Source organism: Sinohyriopsis cumingii, chromosome 11, assembly GCF_028554795.1.
Source record: "Sinohyriopsis cumingii isolate HCF-2022 chromosome 11, ASM2855479v2, whole genome shotgun sequence".
Taxonomy (NCBI): Eukaryota; Metazoa; Mollusca; class Bivalvia; order Unionida; family Unionidae; genus Sinohyriopsis; species Sinohyriopsis cumingii.
The window spans coordinates 102,240,772-102,263,775 of NC_142971.1; the positions used below are offsets into that span (position 1 = coordinate 102,240,772).

The 23,004-nt window shown below is 34.6% G+C and overlaps 1 long non-coding RNA gene across 2 annotated transcripts; it reads right to left on the reverse strand.

The window, feature by feature from the left end:
* Nucleotides 1-202: 202 nt before the first annotated feature.
* On the reverse strand, nt 203-15,951 carry LOC149789182 (uncharacterized). 2 transcript variants are annotated; one of them, XR_016424318.1, is made up of 5 exons: nt 14,468-15,951; nt 11,715-13,979; nt 6,938-10,639; nt 5,300-5,376; nt 203-5,057 (listed from the first exon to the last, which is right to left on the reverse strand). It is a non-coding gene; the product is annotated as an uncharacterized LOC149789182 (long non-coding RNA). The 2 variants fall into 2 exon arrangements; XR_016424317.1 differs by having other exon boundaries at nt 11,715-15,951.
* Nucleotides 15,952-23,004: the final 7,053 nt, after the last annotated feature.

Here is a 23,004-nt window from a genome sequence, read left to right on the forward strand (position 1 = left end):
AACCCAACGAAGATTCTTTTTCTCACCCAATAATTTCCTTTAAAGTAAAAAATAACTTCTCACTTTTGAAAAATAGTTTACGTGCAAATATTTACGTGGTGCATTAATACAAACGTGTACGAGGACTGTGGCGTGACAGTGTCATCTAAGTACACAGTAGTTATGCATGAGCCAAAAAAACCCACAAAAACAACATAAAACGTTGCATAGTATTGAAGTATTATTACATTTAATATATGAATGTTATATGAAATTAACAAGAAATAATATTTATTACAAGAGAATTTTTCATTTTCATCAGATCTGATTTAGAAAATTAAGTTGTAAATAATGGAACGATACTGGGCCCACATTTCTTTTGTAGTAGTAGTGGCTATGTGCCAACGGATAAATGATTCATTCTGGCTGGTAAGTGCAATATTTGTCGTTAAATATTGCAAGTATATTTTTGATTCAACTGGGGCACAATGGATATGCTTAACAAAATTAGAATAAAGCTTGTTTGACATAACACATTTCTGGCTGTTACTAAGTTTTCTGTAGTTGTTAAGAGAGTTGGGAGGCTATGAAGTGTATAGGTCTATAGTCTGTGTGCACAGATCAGTGTTTTCCGTCATAGTTCATTTCACACAGCAATGAGAATTTTGTCCCATCTGTAGCACAGTAAATTGTCATGTCAGTGTCATTAATTGTTGCAAACAGTATATTGTTTCACACGAAGTATCTAAAACTAGTTAGGTAGCTTTAGCTACATTTAATGACGCTGACATGAAAATGTACTGAGCAATGCCTGCATATAAGATAAAATTTACTATGCTGTGTGGAACAAACTAGCATAATATCAAAAATCTCGACATTGTATGCATGTGTATCACTGTCTCTCTCTCAAAGTGTTTTTGTATGGTGTGTTCTCAAAGACGGATTGACATAAGTTATTATGTTTTTTGTTATACATTTTTGTTGTTTGATTTTAGAACAACTACATCAGGCACAGCAGCAGAAAACAAGGGCTTCTTTTTTAAAAAAGTAGTTCTGAGTACATAGACACCTTGGCTGAGATGACTAGACTGAGATAAGAAAAGTAAGGTTAGCAAAACAGCTAGATTCTTCTGTCACATGGGTGAGAAAAACAAAATAATAGCCATTTGAAACTTTTATTATGTATTCCCAGCCACAAGAACAGCATAAAAGAATTTAGGAAACATTAATAATTTTCAACAGTGGTAACATCAATAGAGCGGTTCAAATACAAATACTGAAAATAAAGTTTCATAAATGTTCATCTCACGAAGACATATGATGAGATTCACTATAAAATGATACTACAGACGACAGCTGATAATATGAAAAAGAAACATTAGTGGGTCATTATTCGAAGCGCAAATAGCTCTGGTCAATTTCACGTGGACATCATATAACAGAGCAAAATCAAGACCCATTTATTGATGGGATAGAAATGTAAATAAAAGTTTGGGGTTAACAAAATAATTACTGACTATATACCATGATAAAAGGAGGGACAAAATAATTTTAATACTGTTTAGACTAACTACATTTTAAGGAGCCGAGCAGTGAGAACCATTAACTATGTCATCATGTCCAGTATGAATTGACTTGCAGTCACTCTAGAATTAGTACTGGTGTGAGAAAATAATAAATAAAAGGAAAACAAACTGTCCAATATATGAAAATATTCTTAATTGGAACAGCTATCAAATTTATTACATCAAAGAAATGAAATGATTTCTGACTCTCTACTAAGTTTTTCATTGACCAATACCACAAATGTTGTGTCAGTTAACAATCATGAAAATAAATGAAGAAAAGACATTAAGTGTGTGTGTATGTGTTTTAGATTTTTAACTCATCATTAGCAATTTTTCAGTCACATCGCTATATCTTCAGTGTGACAGTTTGCAGTGATGTCAAGCACTGGGGCATCATGCTGCAGATATGTAGCATCGTGCCCTACCCAGTCACATTATTCTGTCACCAGGTCAATCAGTCCTAACACTAACCTCTTAATACTAAGTTCCAAGTGAGGCAGCTGCTAGTACCATTTTTATAAGTCTCTGATATGACTCGGTCAAATGTCATTCATTCTTACCAGGATGTATAATACCAGTGCATTGTCTATTTACTGATATGTATTGATTAGGGCTGAAAGCAGCCACAAGTTTTGTAGATACAAACAATGGAAGCAGACAGTGCTGTTTTAAACAAGAACAAATTTCACTGACTGGAGGATAGAGTTTCCCCCAAGGAATCTGCTGTTTTGAACCATTCAATTGATTCCTTGAAACCATTTTATGTGCGACTATGATAGCTTTTCCACAGAATGCATCTGGATGGATTGTTTTCTTATAAAGCATGTGCAAGATGAAGAAAAGTTGAATAAAATGTTACAATTAAAAAAAGCTTAAAACTAAACCAGACTATAGCATGGAATATGATAAATAAAGAAATGGAACTTCAACGATTCTTGGCTGCTGAAGTTTCTGTGGCACGATACCCACAAAGATCGAACAATTGCAGCTTGCAATGCATGTAAGAGATGGCCCTTATACCAATGAAAACCAGCGGATTGTTTGCAGAACAGGTTATCACAAGGAAAGATGCACTGTTAACAAACCAAAAAGTGCAAAGCACAATACATGTCAATTAAAATGTTTTAGTGAAAAAGTCAAATCTGATAAAGAAGATGTGGGTGATTTAGATAGAGTGATCAATAAATACAATGTGAGCCAAACTGAGCTTTACAAGAATCTGTTTAACACAGCATATACTATAGCAAGGCTGAGAAAATCTTTTGCAGATGATAAAATTTTGGTGAGGTACAAATAAAAAACCTGTAAATCTGATGACCTACTGACAAAAGTCGAGGATATAATATATAGAGCTAAATTCTTATTTGTCCTTTCAGATGCTACTATCGATTCTGCAGCAGTTAGAGACTGGGAATGCATTCTTGTTAAAGTTGTAGACCCTAATAATAAAAGTACAAAACTAAGAGAAAATGAAATATCCGGTGTGTTTCAGCTGTCACAGATCTCAACTGCATGCATTTATATGGTGCAGCTTAATAAAAGTAAACTTTTTAACAGTCCTGCCTTCCACTATGAAAACAAAGACAAGAGGGTCATTTATACAGACAAGTAAACTTTTAATTTACTTGCCCATTGTCAACGTGTTTTTGACAAAAGTTCTGCACCCCTGTTCTCTCTCTGTGCCATATTATTTTGCTACTGTATTTAGAAATACAATATAATACTATGTACTATTGCTGAACTACTAGTTTGTGGGATGGATCCCATAACTATGGCTACCTTTGTATGGAAAATAATAATAAAGAAAACAAATATTAATAAAACTATCAAATGGGCATACAAGGAAATGTGATGCTATTATAATTAAACAGTGACAAGAGTATTCTACTCTTCAATATGGCTAGAGCAGAGGTGGGCAAACATTCCAGTGCAAGTGCCACATACACAAATTTACACCCTGTCGCGGGCTGCATAGTTCATTAAGTAAAATAATTAATATTTGAAATAGCAAAAACAAAAGGTTTTTCTAAATAACATCATAATTAATTTTCAGTTGTTAATATGTTGTTAATATTTGAAAACTTAAACTTCAAAAGAAGCACATTTATTTCATAAACAGAGTAACATAAACAGAGTCAGTGCGAATGATGACTTGTTCCTAGGCCGCACGAAAACCCTTGGTGGGCCTCAGGCCGTAGTTTGCCCACCCCTGGGCTAGAGTGTTAAAACCCAAAAAACTTGTATACTATACACATAAGGAAGATATTATCACAATCACAAATAAATCTTATCTAAATCCAGAAATTTTTGGTTAACATAGTAACTTTAGCAAGGGATCCTAATATGTGCACAAATACAATTTCAAATATAGGATGATAAGAAAGTATTTAATGTACACTGTATACAAGATTATCAGAGTTTAAAAATGTTGCGTTAACTAAAATTCCAAAAACAAAATTTGATGCATTTTCTTCAACTTCCATTTATTATTTCATTTATAATAAATAGGTACTTCACTGCAGTCCACTTCTATTTTAAGTAATGTAAATATGAAAAGTCCCCCTCTACACTAAACAATTTGGAAAAGTGGATACACTGATAGCTGCATCCTCAAACAGTTGAAGCTGCTTTTTTTTTTGAATCCATGAAATGGCACTCTATTAAGTGAGTGATCATGTCATGTTCAATGCAAATGGCTTTATGTGATTTTTCCAAATTGGTTGTAAACACAGTTTTTGCAATGGGTAACTTCTGATAAATCGCATTTTCTTTCACAATTGTATTGCTAACAGCTGGTGGATGTAATGAGGTTTCCTGCAGTAAAGAATTGGACATGGGAGATATAACTTCTGTGTTGTCATCTTGTATCCAGTTTTCTCATAGAAGCTGTATCTTTGAAATAAATTCTGCAGTTTGCTACTCAAATTCCTGAGCACTGCATTTGTATAGCATTCATAAGTAGTGTGTGGACACTGGTGGCATTTTGAAATATTCATCTCATAAATGCAAATACAGTTTGGATCACTATAGACAGAGAAATAACGTGAATTGTGTCTGTAACCAGCACATGTCTTATAACTTAATTTTAAAAATGTACAATGTGATGTAGTTATGTTCAAGGGGAAAAAAAGTAGAAGTTTTTCTCATTCGAAAGTGGTGATGACTGCCATAACCTAAGGACAAAAAAAGAGCTAATATAGTACTCTAGGAAAAAACAATACCTGTGAACCTATACTGGAAAATGCAACCAATACAACTTCGTATCACATATTTCCAAGTTAAAAACACCAAATATATAATACATAAATTTTAATGCATTTATGTTGCCAATAAGAAAATTAACTGGGTTAAAATTCTGAACAGGTATTTCAGAGTTTGGCATAAATGCTTAAGAAACATGCACATAATCTTCTCCATTTCCCTTATATGAGGAACATGTCTGCACAGGTAATGGTTCGAAAGGAAGTCTTCCTTAGTGAATTTCACAGGACACTCAGAACAGCTGAATACCTACAATGAAAGAGCAGTTTCAACAGTTATAATGTTACTGCAAAAGGAAAAGGACATAAATGATAACCAAGCTGCATTATTTTAAATAACAGTTTATTATTTGCTATATTTCTAGAATAGTGATTGAAAAATTGATCACATCTAAAGATAAGAGTTTACCTTTACTGGTCAACTGTAAAAGAGTAGTCACAAAACAATATAGGATATGGAAATACAGATCAAACTTTATATTTTCTACGTACCTTTGCAGGGGCAATTCTCTGGAATAATCTTTCATTTTTGGCTACTGGTTCGTAAAGGCAGCATGAATGTGTTGATCCTTAAAAAAAAATTATATGATGGCAAGAAATGATCGCAACCGGTAACAACAAAAAATAATGTCAACATTAATATGGTCAGATGTAAAAGTTTAATACATCCAAATAATTTTTTTATTAACTACCATTCTAATTACCACATTATCCTTAATTTCATTTTCAGAACAGACATTACTTTCACAGTAGTTGCAACAATAAACTATAATACCCCAATTATAATCAAGTCTTTTCTTAAATTATTGGTTAAAAAAATAACTTTCTGACTGATACAATCATACACTGACACTGAACAATTCCCATGTATATGTTATGAATAGCTGTTTGTGATATTACAGGAATAAACACCAATATTCACTATTATCTCATATTGATCGAATCAGCATAAAAAGGTATACATCAGTGCACACATTTAAAAAGATATCTTCCTTACAAAAAAACCCGAACAGAATGAAATTACTCAAAGTATCAGCAAACCTGATACAAAAGAAAAAGACACCTGTTAAAAAAGAGACCATATAAACGTGTCTCTGGTGGAATTATAAATGTCAAAATAAACAAGTCTTTCAAGAAAGAAAAAACAATTGAAAACTAAGAAAATGCTAACAATATGATAAGGATACACCCATGGGCTGTAATGGGTGGAATGTGGAGAATATTCATGTTGATCTATAAAAAAACTTAATTTTTAACAAATATGCATACAAATGTACTTTCCATTATTATAAACATTTTGCAAATATATATGCAGTTTATGAATAAACTAAAATATACACTGATATTACTGGCACTTTCAGTTTTCTCCTAGCAGAAATGAATAAGCCATTATCAATGTATGTTGGTATCTATATTCAGTATATAATCAATAAGCGTTAACGGTTCTCAGTGACTTAGTAATCATGTTGTAACAAAGCAGCTTCACAGCCATTAGTAAATTACTATCAGCCAACATTGGCATAATTTTTCATTATTTTCCTACTCAAGTAAAATCACAGGGACTTTCGCTGACCATGTATTTGGACCAATTTTGTTTGTTTTTTTTAAATACATAAACTGAGTTAATGTTAGTATTGACAATATTAAAAACTTTTCCTAGGTACCAAGGCAATGATGTAATGGTGGTGGAATTGAGGTTTTAATACCAATGTTGACACTTAAATGGTCATATATGGCTGACAGTCTTAATGGTGGGGAAGTAAAATGGATACATCGAGGAAGCAGACCTGCCAACCATAACAAGATGTCAGTATCATAGTTGATTTTTTCCATAAGTTAGGTCAGTTTTCAGTAAGATGTAATAAAAAATAATGTTCTGCTATTGTCAATCTGGAAAATATGCATTTTAAAAGTCCAGAAGTGTGATTCAAGGCTGGTGTACCAATGGAAAATATCGTGTTTAATAAAGGTAAAACTAAATCACAGAAAAATAAGAAAATCATAAGTTTAACTATACCATAAAATATGGATCATGGAAGTTAGGCCATAGATAGAACTATCAGTGAACCAAAAACATGTATCTGTTAATTTCAAGGCGCATTTCTAATGACAATTATTGTAATATCTCACCAATGGCACTGGATATAAAAATGCAGATCAGTAGTTATTTTTGATAACTGTCCTAGAGGTAAAGCTTGTTCCCATTCTTCAATAAAATGGAAAGGAAACTGTTCCTGCCAAAGTGATAAAATATCAAAAATTAAAATGTTTAAATAAGTAATTATTTTCATTGCTACCTTAAATATCATGTATGTTCCAGAGAACAGTAAATAAAGAAGTGGAAAACAAAATATATTCTGAACATTCAATTGTTCTCCACAAATTACTCATATGATAATCAAGATGGCCTTAAAAATGTAACAGTGAATACAGAAAACTGGGTATATAATGGTGGGGGGGTTTGGGTTATCATTCACCAATGGTCAGGTTTTCACAACTTAAACATAAAGAAATTCATGGTAAGTAACCGTTAACATGGTTAGGTTACCAGAACTAATTGTTTTTTTATTTATGACTAATGCAGTAGGTGGTTTTGAGAGTTCCTCTTCCAGCTTCACATGCCACTGCTGAAATACATTTCTTCAATAGTGGTTAGCAACCAACAAACATAACTTGTTGTCACTGTTACTATGCACAAGAGTATTTTAATATGTTACCCAGTATATAAAATATTTCAGCCAAATAAGTACAATTGTAATAACGAATCAGTTAATATTGTCATTACAAAGTTACTATAATCATGATTAAGGTCTTCATAAGGACCAAAATACTGTTATCTGCCACAGATTTTTCTCAACAAAATATTTTCATAGCCTCACTTGATTAATTTTTTTTTGTGATTTCACCAATTTGTGCTGACAGTAGCATGTGATTCACATTTTCTAAAGTTTCAGTGCACTATTATTATGTTAAAAGATACGTGAATGAGAAAAGAAATATCTGACAGTAATTGAGTCACACTTTTCAATGTAGACAAATATAAAAACCTTAAAAATGCTTCTTAAAAATCAACAAAATTACAGCAACATCCTCACTGACATTCACTAATATCTCATGCTGCTCTAACCTGCATAACAAAGTATATATCTGCAAAAGCATTTAAATGGTTATCTTCCTGAGAATTATTTTTTAATAGAAACAAATTTCTCAAAGTATCAGCATTAACTCTTGACACATAAGAAAAGGAAACCTGCTACAGTTAAATAAAAGACCATGTAAATGTGTCACTGGAATCATAACTGTAAAATTAAGTGCATGCCTTTCACAGGAAAGAAAAAAAGAAGAATATGAGAACAATATTATAATGATGGCTGCACACATGAGCTGTAAGGGGTGGAATCTGGTGAAGAATATTCACTCTAATATCAAAAAATTATTGTGAAATAAAGATACATAAAAATGTAATTTCCATTATTATTAACATTTTGCAAACATGCAGTTTATGTAAACAGTGTAAGATAGATTCATATTGCTGGCAATGTCAGTGTTTCACATACAGAAATGAATAGGCCATTCTCAGTCTATGTTCAGTAAATAATCGCTAACAGTTAACAATTCTCAGATGACTTAGTAATCATAACGTAACAAAGTAGCTATACAGATGTCAGTAAATTACTATCAGCCAACAATAGCATCACTGATGATTATTTTTCCACTCATGTAAAAATATCACATGGAAAAAGGGAAAAGACAAGAAAAATAACAAATTAAACAGTAACAACTTTAAGTAGGCAAACTTAAGCTGCATTTACCCAGGTTCCAATAGTCTGTAATAACACACACACACACACATGCAATGTATGTATTAATGAACACATGCACATTGGATAAACTTGAATCAAATACATAATCAGTGGGCACATTTTGTTTTTGTATGAGTGAACAGATTCAGTTTTGTCATCTACAGAATAAGTTAATATATGTTTTAACTAAGCTGCAAGATTGATTATATACTCTATAATTGGAAAATATAGCAGGCATGGCCTTGCATAATAGATTAGATGTACAGTACCAAACCTTAATTTCTAAGATGGTCAAATATTGTAATTTTTAGGTTTCATGTAAATTTTGGGCAAAATATAAATCAATTATTAGAGCAGTAAACAACATTGTTTGAATATTATATGTATATGTACAAATGAAGTAAAAATAAGTACTCACAAAATTTTGAAACCCACTGGCTTTCATAAATACCCACAGGAACCCCAATACGATTTGTGTACCTTTGTTAAAAATTGAAAATTCCCATTGCACGAGTGTTGTATATATTCTTTTTAGTTGTTTTAGACTTTTGCAGGCCACTCAAATGTTTTTTTAATTACAAAAAATATTGTTAGTAGTAACAATATAACAAATTTCTTTTCTAACGTGTGTACATTCTTAAAATGAATTGAAATATAAAGAAACCAATTTGGTTAATAATGAACACATTTTGTTATGACTGAATAATAAATAGTAATTTTAGAAATAATACCATTATAGAAGGTAGGAACATACTGAGCTTTTGTACTGTGAATAAAGATATGCCACACTTAATGATTTTATTATATGCTGATGAAAGGATAATTTTACTACAAATTAACATGCACATTCTGAGATAACATTAACATTAAAAAGTGGCATGATTTATATCATCATTTGTATTGTAACTGACAGATAGCAATTCGAGTCATCGAAGAAAGATGTTTATTTGTTTTATTTGATTTTTAATGAAGCTTTACCAATGTATCAGTTACATAACTATAAGGTTTCCTTGTCATAGTCTATAGCAGGGGTGCACAACCATTTTTGGCCAAGGGCCAGACTGCATTTTCTAAGACCACTTGAGGGCCACAGACACATTTCTTTAATATTATTACTGTTCACAGGCCAGATTTCTGTGTTGTTTTAATTTGTCCTGAGGGCCAGACAGAACAAGTTTGTGGGCCAGATTCGGCCATCTGGCCAGGGTTTGTGCACCCATGGTCTACAGTGATGTCTAACACATGCCGAAGACATATTATATTAGTGCACAACTATTAGGCATTAGATAGCTATAGCAAAGAATGTTACTGCACAAATAAAGCTAGAGTACAATAATTTTGATCTATGAGCAATAGATGGGTCAATGACTTTTAAAATTTCTGGGTGGGTGTAGATATGACATGATCATATAAATCATGTTTCATATGAATAATTCCATGAAATCTTTGTGAAAACCCAGACATCATTCAAAAGTCAGAGCCTGCACAAGCCTGTGGTAGGCCTAACCTAACCTGTGACTATCAACCATAAAGTGGAACATGGATATCATAATTATAAAACATTATCAATATACATAAACAAATTATCTGTACTTTGGTCAGTCCAATTACTCTTAAGTAAATAATAAGTACATTAATAATTTTACGTCTCTTTAAAAAAAAAAACATGAGTTTGGACACAGGTCCAAGGATAAAAAAATTCAGCGCTATTTATCTGCACCATGTCCAAACAAACAACAAATGATTCCAATACTGTTTTCAATACATATGCACCATTTCTGTTTACATGGAGTCCATCAAGTGCTAAATGCACACTTCGATCAAACAATGGGTTATAGTCAATACAATGACACTTATCACATTCTCGGCTTAAAAATGCCATCATTTAGTGCAGCACATCCTCTTTGTAAGTCTGGTAAAACAGTCGAGTTTCAATGCAAAGATTTAAAGTTAATGGTGGTTCGAGGCAGAATTCCAAACATCGACCAACAGTGTGGGATTCGTTTCCAGCAGCTGATGAATAAAGTCTCTGTAACAAGTGAAAGAAATGCACAAAAAGAATTAACTTAACTAAAATGTGACTAATAAATCTGACAATTTCAGAAAATCACCATGGTAACTGCTGGTATTTGGAAATATAAACAAAATGATCCAAACATAGAAACATCTGCTACCATGGTTATTTTGTTCAACTAACAAGCTCTAAGCAAAAATAACTATCCCATTTTGACATCATATGGCAAAATTTAGGAACAATGCATACTATTAAATTTTGTTGTAGCAATGTAAAAATTGTATGCAATGGTACAAATTTTCTCATAAAGTCATGTATATATTACCTAATTAATGTTACCCTCCTCGTGATGTTAAGCTTGTATATTTTGTTGTATTTGGTGGGTTGTTAGTTAATAAACCTAGCTTGTTGGAAGCCGAGAATACCAAAATCGGTTAAAAGTATGACAAGAATCTTGAATGAAATAAAGGTATTGAAACACTTTCTTCTATATTTCTATGTTTTTATTCATTCTGTTAAAGAAACATACTTCAACTTAATCCAATTATGGTGTTCCCGGCATAAATCACATTCCAGGCAAATGAAAAGTAGGTCAACATAACTTGAAAATAGGTCCACATGATTGTGGGAGAATTTGAATTTATTAGAAAAAGAGCATCAGAGTAAGAACAATCTCGCTAAAACATTATGACTTTAATTTGTAGAAAAGTGTTGATATGGGCTGTAAAAATGAGATATTTCTGAAATCTGACTTCTCATTATGATGCTAGGTGACACCAAAACATGCTACACAAGCACCATTAATTCGACAGTAAGACCTCAACCCCAAAACATAACAATTTGGGTCCATGTCTTAGACTGTAGGACGACTAGACAATATAAATGCTAAACATGCAAAAATATTCTTGAAAATTATGATGGTCTTATTATAATTAGAGAGATTATTTGGAATTCATCACTAGCCAGTTCTACTCTGTAAGATCAATATAATAAATTAAATATACAATACAAATTTATAATAGTTCTGCTGCAAATATTGGGTACAAATAATTACAAATGTTTCTAAAGTAAAACTAGCAAGTAAAAATACCTTGTAAATAATGTTCACATCTTTTCCAACATCATTGGAACCTATGTAAAGAATCAGCAGGTCAGGTTTTTGGGCTTGGACAATGTCTAACACTTTGGATTTAAATATGGTGATATCTACACCCAATTTTGCACCAGGAATACACAACAGGAATAAGTTGGGATGATTCAGAATACCACAGAGTTGCTTCAACTTTGAATCACATGCAATGAAAATGATCAACGCTCTGGCAAGTATGCAGCAGCTATGTAAAATATACAATGAATATAAAATGAATATCAACTATTTAAAAGAAGTTGTTGTTGTTGTTGTGGGGTTTAACGCCATATTTCAGCACACGATAGGCTATGCATGGCGGCCAGTATTAATGGTGGAGGAAGAACCCGGAAAAATCCCTGTAAGAAGCACCAACCCATGAGAAGCTACTGGCAAGCTTTCTCACATACCCATGTTAGCCGAATCCAAGACTCAAACCCACGCAGACAGAGGTGAGATGGCAGTGATCAGTAACAAAGAGCACTTTAGACCACTTGGCCCCTTTAAAAGAAGTAAATGTCTTTCTAAAAAGAAAATAGCAATGACATAAACATGAAATTATACAAATTTTCACCCTATATCAAGTGTAATCAAAATGAAGTTAATCATAAACACTTCAGAAAACAAACTACTATCTTGGAGTAGAAACGCGTGAACACTTATCAAATGAATATAACTAATAAGACCGATTTAAATAATGGGAAACCTTTAATGTGATAAAAAATGCAAGGAACTTAGTCAATTCATTCAATGATTTATTGTTTCTAACCTGACTCTGAGTAGAGTGGAAATATCTTTGTCATCATATGCGCGTCTCATGCTGAACGGAAGTTTTCAGTGCAATAGACGGACATGCTCGGATCCATTTCCAGTTTCTGGACAAGTCCATTTTCAGCAAAGGGGTGTATCACAACTACAGATGTACATACATATGTCGTCTGCTTCCGATATTTACAGTGTCAAATCAAGCAAAGGAAAATAATGACAACTACAAATTTGCTTTTCATGTGGATTTAACAAGCAGTTTAATTTCTATATTCAAATATGCAGAGGGATATAATTCCAAATTCTCAACGTTATGTTACTTATGCAATTATTCAGCAGTTACCGAACAGGATGAACTACATCATTATGCTGTCTGATGGAAATAAACTAGCCTATAGTGTATGCAATATGGCACTGTGTTAGTATGGGAAGTCCGTTAAGCATGAAATGGTGCAGGGGATGCCAGCATTAGGGCCATTCTGGTCACAGTCAGGTTATAAATTATAAATCAATGATTCAATTGACTCAGTTCTATGCACTTTTTATTACATTAAACATTCTAGTTTTTTAAATCGGTGGGGGGGGGGGTACAAAAACAAACGTGGAAATAGAGACAGACTATAGCAGTATGTGAATAACTAAGCAAGCTAAACTTCTTACGAAGCAATCAAACGATAAGACATATAAATGAACAAAAAACTTAGCAATGTAAGTACAATATCAAATAAATTCAACCAATATTCACAAAAAGAGAAAATAAAGTCAAACTGATAAAAGAATGAAACGAAAATTCAAATTGGTCTAGCAGTTGGTAACGTGACTATGGTCTATACAAACTAGTTTGTTAAATTTGCACACTAAAATAAGCTGTCAAATAAATGAAAGCGTCAGCAGTTATAATTACCTGTATGTCTGATAATTTTTAAATATATATAAACGAAGAAAATTGTAGCTAAGATGCAGCAATTAATAATTGTTATTGCTCAAATTTGAAAGGTATCCACACGAATTTTGGTTCAAGCGGAAGCAGGAAGTAAAATTGATGGTTTATGGGATTGTTTCTGAGAGAATATATTGTACAACCAATCAAAGCCATTGTTTTAGCAGGTACATTTGCATATCTGAATATATGAATATTTAATGACGGGTAGGATTTCTCCATTATCCCCCCTCCTATACATTGCGCTAACACAATGTGGCAGATCCACTACAGGTAAAACGGTCAAAGTGGGCACATTTAGTTTCCAGGATCTCATAGAAAATACCAGTGTTTCCAAGAAACATGTCAGTAATTTATAAATAAAGAGTAACGTATAGTGATGTTAAATTATGCAAGAGGAAAATGCAATCACTTGCCTGTCGACAGTGGTCTGACAAATAGACCAGTCTGTTTATGACACTAGATTAGAGTTGTCGCGTGAGATTCATTCAACTTCAGGTTTGCATGCACTGTTTCTCTTGGTCCTGTGCGCAAGAAAGGATGAAGGAGAAATGATGTAGTTTGTATCATTACGCAAGCAGAATTGTAAACAATAACTGAAAGGCAGTTTGACTCAGTGTAGTTGACATCTGTTAAGAACGCATTTCTATGATCAAAAATCTAGGAAAGCTTGATTACGAAATGGAACTTGTACACAGTTTAGATACACAGTTGCGTTCTTCTGTCCATCAAATGTTGCCGACGACAACGGCCGAATTTAAAGCGAGATCTGTAACGTTTAACTAATTCTTTAAATTATTTAGAATAAAATTATCAAAGCATTTTTCTGCCTGAAAAAAGTGCCAAGTTTCGGTAATTAGATGAAAATTGAGTTTGCTAAATTCAAATCCATTGTTGGCCAAATGCATCTGGAATATTTGAGGAATTTAAATGTTTAAATGTCTTAAGCACTGATAGGCAATTTTACATTCTCCTTCATTTACAAATATATCACTGTCAGTATCTTGATTACCCAAACTTTTAGTTCGTCTGATCCTCAAAACAGGTCCACTTGGTTGAGAGGGTAAGTGGGTTGGTGCGTGCAGGCAAGGCGAAGGATGCTATAACTTGAGGACGTTGGTTTGAATCTCAGTAGAAGATGAGTTAAAAATTCCCTAATCATTATGATTTTTAAATATATCATCTGACTAATTTCACTCACCCTCTTAAATGATTAAGTGGTAGCACTTTCCACTCTGGTGCTTGGCTGCCAACACCAGAGTACAAAAATACTGACTACTTATGAAAAAATACTGATCTTCAGGAACAAATACTGATTTTTAAAACTTTAATGCACATGTCATATTACAGCATCTACAACCATCAGAAAACGTAGGACTGTAACTTAATTGTTTAATGCCATATATACATTTGTTGCACTCTTGCACCTTCTGAACGGGCACCCTGTTCCAGCTGGCTGCCCATTCATAAGGCGCAAGACACACACAGACAAATACTGTTTATTTTCCACGCCTTTCTTTTGTTCTCAATCATTATCGATTCCAATGTACCATCTTTCATTGATGATTGAATTCAGTACGAATTTTTTTATTGAACTATTTTTGTTCTAGCACACGAGTAATTCTTGCCTGGAAAAAGTGCAAAAATCGCCAGCAAAACCAGCAACTAAAAGAGGAAGGTTCATTTCTAAAATAAAGGTAGTTAAACGAACTTCTGATCGAATAACATCAACATTCTCTCTGGTATTTTTAAACGTAAGTTCAGGCTGTGATGTTGATCATGAAGCAGCAAGATGGTGTTTTATTAACTTTTTTCATGCTGTTTTATGTCATAGGCGCCTCCATGCCCATTAGCGAAATCATAATTACACAATTTGCAAAACGCAAAGTTTTCTCTATTACTATATGGATTCACAAATCTAAACCTGACGGCATAATTGTCCTTCCAGTTCTGTTTTCTTTTCCTTGCCGGAGAAAATTCTGAATCTTCTGCTTTCCTTTTCGACATGACTAAAAGTTGAGTACTACAAAGATGAGATTCAGTGATAGCGTCAACCACTTTGCGCAGTCAAATATGGTGGTTGAAGTCTGGCACAGTAACCTCTATTTCGAATGAACCAATAATATTTTAAAAGTCTGTAGTCCTATAAACATGAGATACATTTACTTTCAGAATGGAACCAGGTACCACTTCTAACCCACAGGGGTTTGTTACAAAGAAAATTTGGAGAATCCTCAATGAATCAAGAGATGGGGGATATAACCTGTAACAATATAACAGAAGGGAAGACACCAGTCAGCACCCCTCGGTAGTTCCAACACTGCTAGTTTATCCTAATTGCATCTGTTAATTGACAACTTAAGCCAGTCGTAATCAAGAATAGTTTAGTTTTCAAAACAGCTCGACACACTTCGTTCAGTTTGTGACATAATGGAGAAAATGCAATAATTGTTCGCCGATTTTTGACGTCTGGACAAATGCCGTCTAGAAGTGCCCTTTTACATTTGGATAGTCTTGGATTTCACCAGTGACCGAAAGGTAAGATCCGAACAACCTCGAGTCCGCAGTAAATATCGTTAATGTACATTGTAATACGTTTTAATTTTGGTGGCAAAAAAAAAATATTGATTTTGGTAAATTTGGTGCTGATTGCTGGTTACAATGTTGGACATTATATTGTTAACTCCTGAAACATACTTATTGTTGAACTACAGACTCGGGTTGTTCGGATCTTACCTTTCGGTCAAGACGGCATTTGTTCAGACGTCAAAATCGGCGAACAATTATTGCATTTTCTACATTATGTCACAAATTGAACGAAGTTAACCAGCAATGCAGTGCCATAACTATCCTACAAATCTAATAATAATCAATTCCTAGCATGCATGATTCATATTACATTTGAACAAATAAATTCAAAAATCATCTCAAGACTCATATGAAAGAAAAATACATATGACATTCTTAGAATACTTGATTAATAAAACATAAAAGCATAATAAATGAAAGCAATTTTCTTGAGACTCGAATCAAAGAGAAAATATATGAAACTAAGACAAACAGATTCAAACAATTATCTTCAGACTCAGATCGAAGAAATGTTGTATGAAACTAAGACACGGTACCTTGCTCTCTTTTCCTCTTTGACAGAATGGTCTCTCAAGACTTTCAATACACATACCTTGGACCTTTTAATGAGAGAATGCTTGCTATTCTTCTCGGAGTCAGTAAGTCTTGCATTCCGCAGAAAAAAATGTGACAACTTTTGCGGGCAATATATTTATAAAACACGAAACTTGGTCTCTTAAACTATTCCCGGTTTAACTTAACCAATCAATATTTTAGGTTTATTTAATCGCCATAAATAACATAAGCCGATCTAAGGTTTGGAACATTTAACATCCTTCCCGCCTTCCTCAATATATCGATCTCTGCAAAATTTTCAACTTATGACAAATATTTCAGAAAGTACAAACGCTGTTTCTGCAACATTGCATCCCTTGGCATTCTTGATAAACAACCGAAGCTTCACCCATTAACCTGACACAGTTATCGAAAGGACCTCATTAAGAATATATCATGTCCACAACAGACAAATTAAAGTATCGTATCCTTAACCATGACATGGATTTAATTTCGTGCCAAAATGACCTACATCAGCTTAAAATGGAGATGTATCACCATAACATCTGTAACGTTCACCCATTTATGTATTACAATGACATTTACAAGTTTAGTACCGTTTATAAAGCAAGAGCATACAGTCTGAGATCAAGTAAAATTCGTTGGAGAAACCAGTGAAAAAATTCTTATTTTCATACAACACATACCAAATGCCATTTTGAAAAAAGTAATCGTTTAGTATACTAATAATATGGAATTTTTTTTTAAACTAAAGAAAATATTTATTGGATACATGACGTACGGTGGCCTAGGATTCAAACAGTATGGTGGATACTAGAATCACAAAGGATTATGATTTTAAGAGTTTGGTGAATACAGGGGTCGTAGCATATAAGGTTTTTATTTTCAAATTTAAAGGTTATTATGATCACATTAGTTGTGAAATTGTTCATGTTGTTTTTGCTTGGTGGTGGTGGTGGTTGTGAAGTAGAGTCCTGGCTGTATAAAAATAAATATCAAAATTGGAGTTAGTGCCTCATAAAATATATAGTTTATGCTACTACTATTATGCTAATCGGAAAAAGAGGTGCTGATATTAAACCTATTTTCATAATCCCTCTCTTTGTCGCTGCCAGCGAGGTCATACATAGTTGACAACTTAAAATTTAGAAGAAAATGTTTGTTTTCTGAAAAATATTTGTTCTTAAAGGACTTGATGATGCAGTTAATATTGGTCATGAAGGTGTCACGGGAAACAAATCTTGCAGATTTGTACATTGTTGGAGTTGCTTCTCTTAAGCATCAACAGGATCTGAGGATTCTTTGAAACTTAGAGGTTCTCATAGTTTGTGAAATCATAATATATTAGTTGCACAGTTTGCTACAATAAAGAGGAAATTTTAACTGATATCATTCAATTACATGCACAAGGTAGAAGCGGACGAAAATATCATTAAAAAGAACATTTTGGGGGGTTCGAAAAGTGTATGCATTGCCCCACCCTTTTATCCGAGATCACTATTCCACGTCAACGACGTATTTATTCATCACCGCTGTCTAAGGTGGTGCGGATAGTTTCGTAAATCGGATCTGTCAGATTTCTTAACTTAAGACTATCGCGTGACTTGTTCAGATATTGTTGTTTAATAATTAAAGATATAGCTAAAAGTAGTGAATGGGGTGAGATTAGCGACAATGGGAATTAGCATTAAAAACACCCCGTGGGTAAGATTAGCGACAATGGAAATTTAACATTAACCACCCTGGGTAAGATTAGCGACAATGGAAATTTAACATGGGCAAAAAACCCTGGGTAAGATTAGCGACAATGGAATTTAACATTGGAGAAAGGAAAAAAAAGGAAATATCCATTCTAGGGACAAAGGCATTCGAACAATGGAAAAAAAATATCGATTCTAGGGACAAAGGCAATTGAACATGGGGAATAGAGTTTGGGTCTGTCTAGGGACAAGGGGAATTGAACATGGGAATAGAGTTTGGGTTTGTCTAGGGACAAGGGGAATTGAACATGTTAGAAAAAAAAAGAAAAAAAAAACTACTTTAGGGACAAGGGGAATTGAATATGGGATTTTTTTTTTTTTAAATTTTTAAAAAAGGGGTAGGCAATGGAAAGTCAGTCTCTTTTCGAGAAATGTGGGTGGCCCTGAAAAGGGCCTTTGGGTTTCTTCTTCTTCTAATTTCTTCTATTTCTCCACCAACTTCTTATTTTCTCTCCTACACTCTTTCTCTTCTTTTCTTTCTTTTCTTCCTCCTTTTTCTCTTCTTTCTGCTTCTCCTCCTCTTCTTTCTTCCTCTTCTCATTTTCTTCTTCCTTTTCAATTTTCTCGTTCCATACTCTCATCTTTATCCTTCCCTCTTCATCCTCCTTCTCCTCCTTTATTTCTTTCATCACAGCACTTATCATTTCCTTTACTTTTCTTAAGTTGTTAATCTCCATCTTCACTCTATGTGGGCTATAAGAATAGTGATCCTCGTTTAACCTCACTAACATTTGCTCCATCATACCTAAATTGTCCAGGACGTCTTGCAATGTTTTCATTTTATCGAGCTGGTTCGAAGCCATCTTCTTTTTTTATTCTTTGTAGAATGGTTTGAACGACGAATACTGTGGATTCTTATAGTGAAAGCGCGGACGTGAAGGAAAACATCCCCCCTACTTTCTCATTTCATATAATATACTATTCACATAAGTGAATCAGCAATAAACTAACCCCAAATCTATTATCCACACAATCGTACGTGATCGGTTACAAAACCCAAACTATACTCTCCACATACGCTAAGAAACAATAAACAAACCGAAATCTACTATCCACACAAACATACGTGAGCGCTTACAAACAAACACACACACACACACACACACACACACACACAAGAAAAAAAAGAGTCAGTGTTTATATTCACACTACTCTACCTACACACATTGGCAAATCGATTGTTATATCTTTTCTAGAGATTGGGGTAGCCCTGAAAAGGGCTGTTTTTTAACTCTAGATGCACCTATCTAATGTTGGCACCTTCCTGGTCTGGCACCACACACATCTTCGACTCGAGTCTCCTTGCCAATTCACCCTTGTTGCTGTAAGCGCAGAGGCGGGTTGAGTGGCTTCACTATTCCAATCTTCTGTCTCTGGAATAGTGAAGACTTCCCTTTCTCTTCTTCTATTTCTTATTCTAGGATGAATTGGCATCCTTACCTCCTGTTGTAAATGTGGTGTAGCTACAGGTTGGGGAGATGTTCTTGGCTTAGGTGTCACCTTGCACACAGGGTTCATCATAGGGTGACACCTGATCTCTCTCTTTCTTTCCTCCTCTTCTTTCATTTTTCTCTCTTCCTCATCCTGTTCTATCCTGGCTTCTTCCACAAGGGCCTCCGCAGCCAGCTCGTTCAGGAGGCATCTGGCATATTCCAGGTGCATCTGGAGTTCAAAAAGTTTTTCAAGTCTGCTACTCATTTTTATTGTTGATCAATCAACAAGGGTAGCTAGACTGTCCAGCGAGTTTCAATTTATAGTGAAAGCGTGGACGTGAAGGAAAACATCCCCCTAAAAACATAAAATTGATCTTACCTAGATCATGACCAAACAACGCGCGGACCTAAAAGAAACATTCACTCACTTTTTTTATACTACCCATTTCTATTCTAAAAAAAATTTTCATTAATCACTTCAATATACTATCCACATACTCAAAGCAATCAAACCCCAAATCTACTCTCCCCACACCTCAAACAGCCAAAAACATGATCTTAATCTACTATCCACACAAACGTACGTGAGCACTTACAAACACACAATCCTATACACAAACACATACCCTCTCACTATAAAAAAAAGAGTTAGTGTTTATATTCACACTACTCTACCTACACACATTGGCAAATCGATTGTTATTTCTTTTCTAGAGTATTGGGGTAGCTCTGAAAAGGGCTGTTTTTTTTGTTTGTTTTTTTTTGTTTTTTTGTTTGCTATGGCAATCTTTTAGTTTCTAAGAATGCGACGTCCTCTGAGGATAGACTTTCTGACGATAGGTCTGCTTCTTCGGAAAGAGAAGAAGAACTCTTTGGTGTCGATACGACAATCGACAAAGCCTCTGTCAGGTTCAGGTTCCTGCTGTTGTTGTTGTTGTTGTTGTCGTTGCTGTTGCTGCAGTCTCTGAAGTCTGTACTTCTCTGTCCATTCTTCTTTCTCCCTGTTCACTTCTTCTCTGAAGAGCTCTTCTATCAGTCTTCAGTGACTTTTAGCATTCTCACATTCTCTATCTCTTCTGGCTTCGGTATCAGACTGTGTCTGACCCTATGCAAATTCACGTAGGCTTCGTTTAGCTTAGCTAGTTTGGAGCACATCTTCGTAGGAGGATGAGTCGACAATGGATGGTTAGACTGGAAACTCCCCCCCGGTTCTTAAAGTCAAAGCGCGGACGTGAAGGAAAACATCCCTCCACGGTTTTCGAGCCGCAACGTTCAGTGAGTGTCATGAGAGGGATAGTAAGAAGTCAAAGAGCATGAATCAACATTCTTATAGCCAAACAAAAGACAAAGGCATTTTTTTCAAAACACAACATTTTTTATTCAAAATCACTTAACATTAACCAACAACTCTAACATTTTTTTTAACAATAATCCAACCATATAACATCAAACATTTTTTTCAAATGACAAACATTTTTTCAATTTACACTCTACTTTAAACAGGGTTGGCAACGTTGTGAATGAAATTGTGATTTCCACTGTTGCAAGTCATTGAGTCATGGATGGACACTACGTTTCCTAGCTGAAGACAACAAAATAAGCATACTAGTCACAAAATCAACGATTTGCTTTCTCATCGTTTCTAGAAAAATCACGATCAAAATAAGTCACTAAATGTTCTTTTGCTGATAATAAGTGATCAATTTCGATCTCGACTTTCTCTTTGAATTTGTCAAAGAGGGCTTTGATGTAATGGATGTCTCGAGTCGTTAATGGAGGACAGAAATGTTCACGCAAGTCTTTATACCACCAACGTAACACGTCTTTTTTAAACAGACTCCAAGCTTCGTCCAGATATTCGTTGAATTTTTCTTCTTGACTGATGTTTTGACATCCATAGTAATCATGCTTCATCCATATCGTAATTGTGTCTGCCAGGTATGTAGCACAGTAGGAGACCAATTGCTGTTCTTGTTCTGGACATCTCGACTTGATCACGATGTCCTTTTCGTCTTTGTGTTGGGATTCTCCTTCCACGGTCTCCTCACATTCCATCTTCAAAGCTTCTCCACTAGGTAAAGAGGGAGAACAGTCTTCCATAGCTTCTAATAGTCTAGAATGACTTCTCTCAAACTGTTGATTTCTATGGTATTATCGAATTCTGCATACAGGATGACGTTCACTGTTGCTGGCAGTTCTTTTGCAAACTGAAGTTCCACACGAATCTGGCCAGATTTTATAGGGTGAAAATGTCCCTCGTCGCTGCCTTGGTCTGGAGTGAAATCGAAAGCCCACAAAGCATAGCCTCCTGCGTAATCTTCGTACGTAATGCCGTGACTGGTGTTGGTTCCTAACTGTCCGGTGGCTTCGTACAGGGACAAGTACGATCTCAAGTAATTCATCTTTGTGGGATCAAAGTTAGGTTCGAAAGGTCGGGTACACAAGGTCTTCGATTTTCTTCAAGTCGAAGTGATGAAAGTTGAAAGGATTTTTTTTTTGAAGGCTCCGTTGAAGGCTTCATTCTCGACCATACCAAGGATTAAACGCTTGGGTAACTGTCCTTGAAACAGATGATCTTCGATCATGGAATGATGGCTAGCGGGAATAGTGAACGTTTTCACTTCCACGCGACGTATGGGATATTTGGCGGTCGTTCTGCTCAACGTTTGACTGATGTCGTTTCCCACTTTGGGTAACACCTCCACGCGTCGTACGTAGAGTTTGACGTCCTCGATTTGACTTTTGGGATTGCCAGCAGCATTATCAGCCAACAAATGGAAAGCGGCACTGCTGAGATTCAGTCTCAAGCGAACATTTACCCCGTTCAGCAAATATTTCTCTTGCAACCACATGTCCAAATGCAAACGATCCATCAGTTCTAAACTGTTCTTATTCAAGATTTTTTTTCTCTTTCCTCAAAGCCGTCATTGCTTCCATCTATTTTGTCGAACTTGCCCGCTTCGTCAGGTTCCCATAGCACACAAGCATTGAGATGAGTATTCTTGGTATCTATTCCGTACGTCAAGAGATTTTCCAGGTAGGCAAAATAAGGGTAAGTATCCATGCTGCTGCTGACCAGTTTGTTATTCAAGTACAAGTCCACTGAGCTGAATAAGGAATGCATGAAATTGTTGACGGGAGCTATATTCTCACTGTCTTCTACTCCATTACCATCCTTATCTAGAACTTTGACTTTCAATTACAAGTAACTG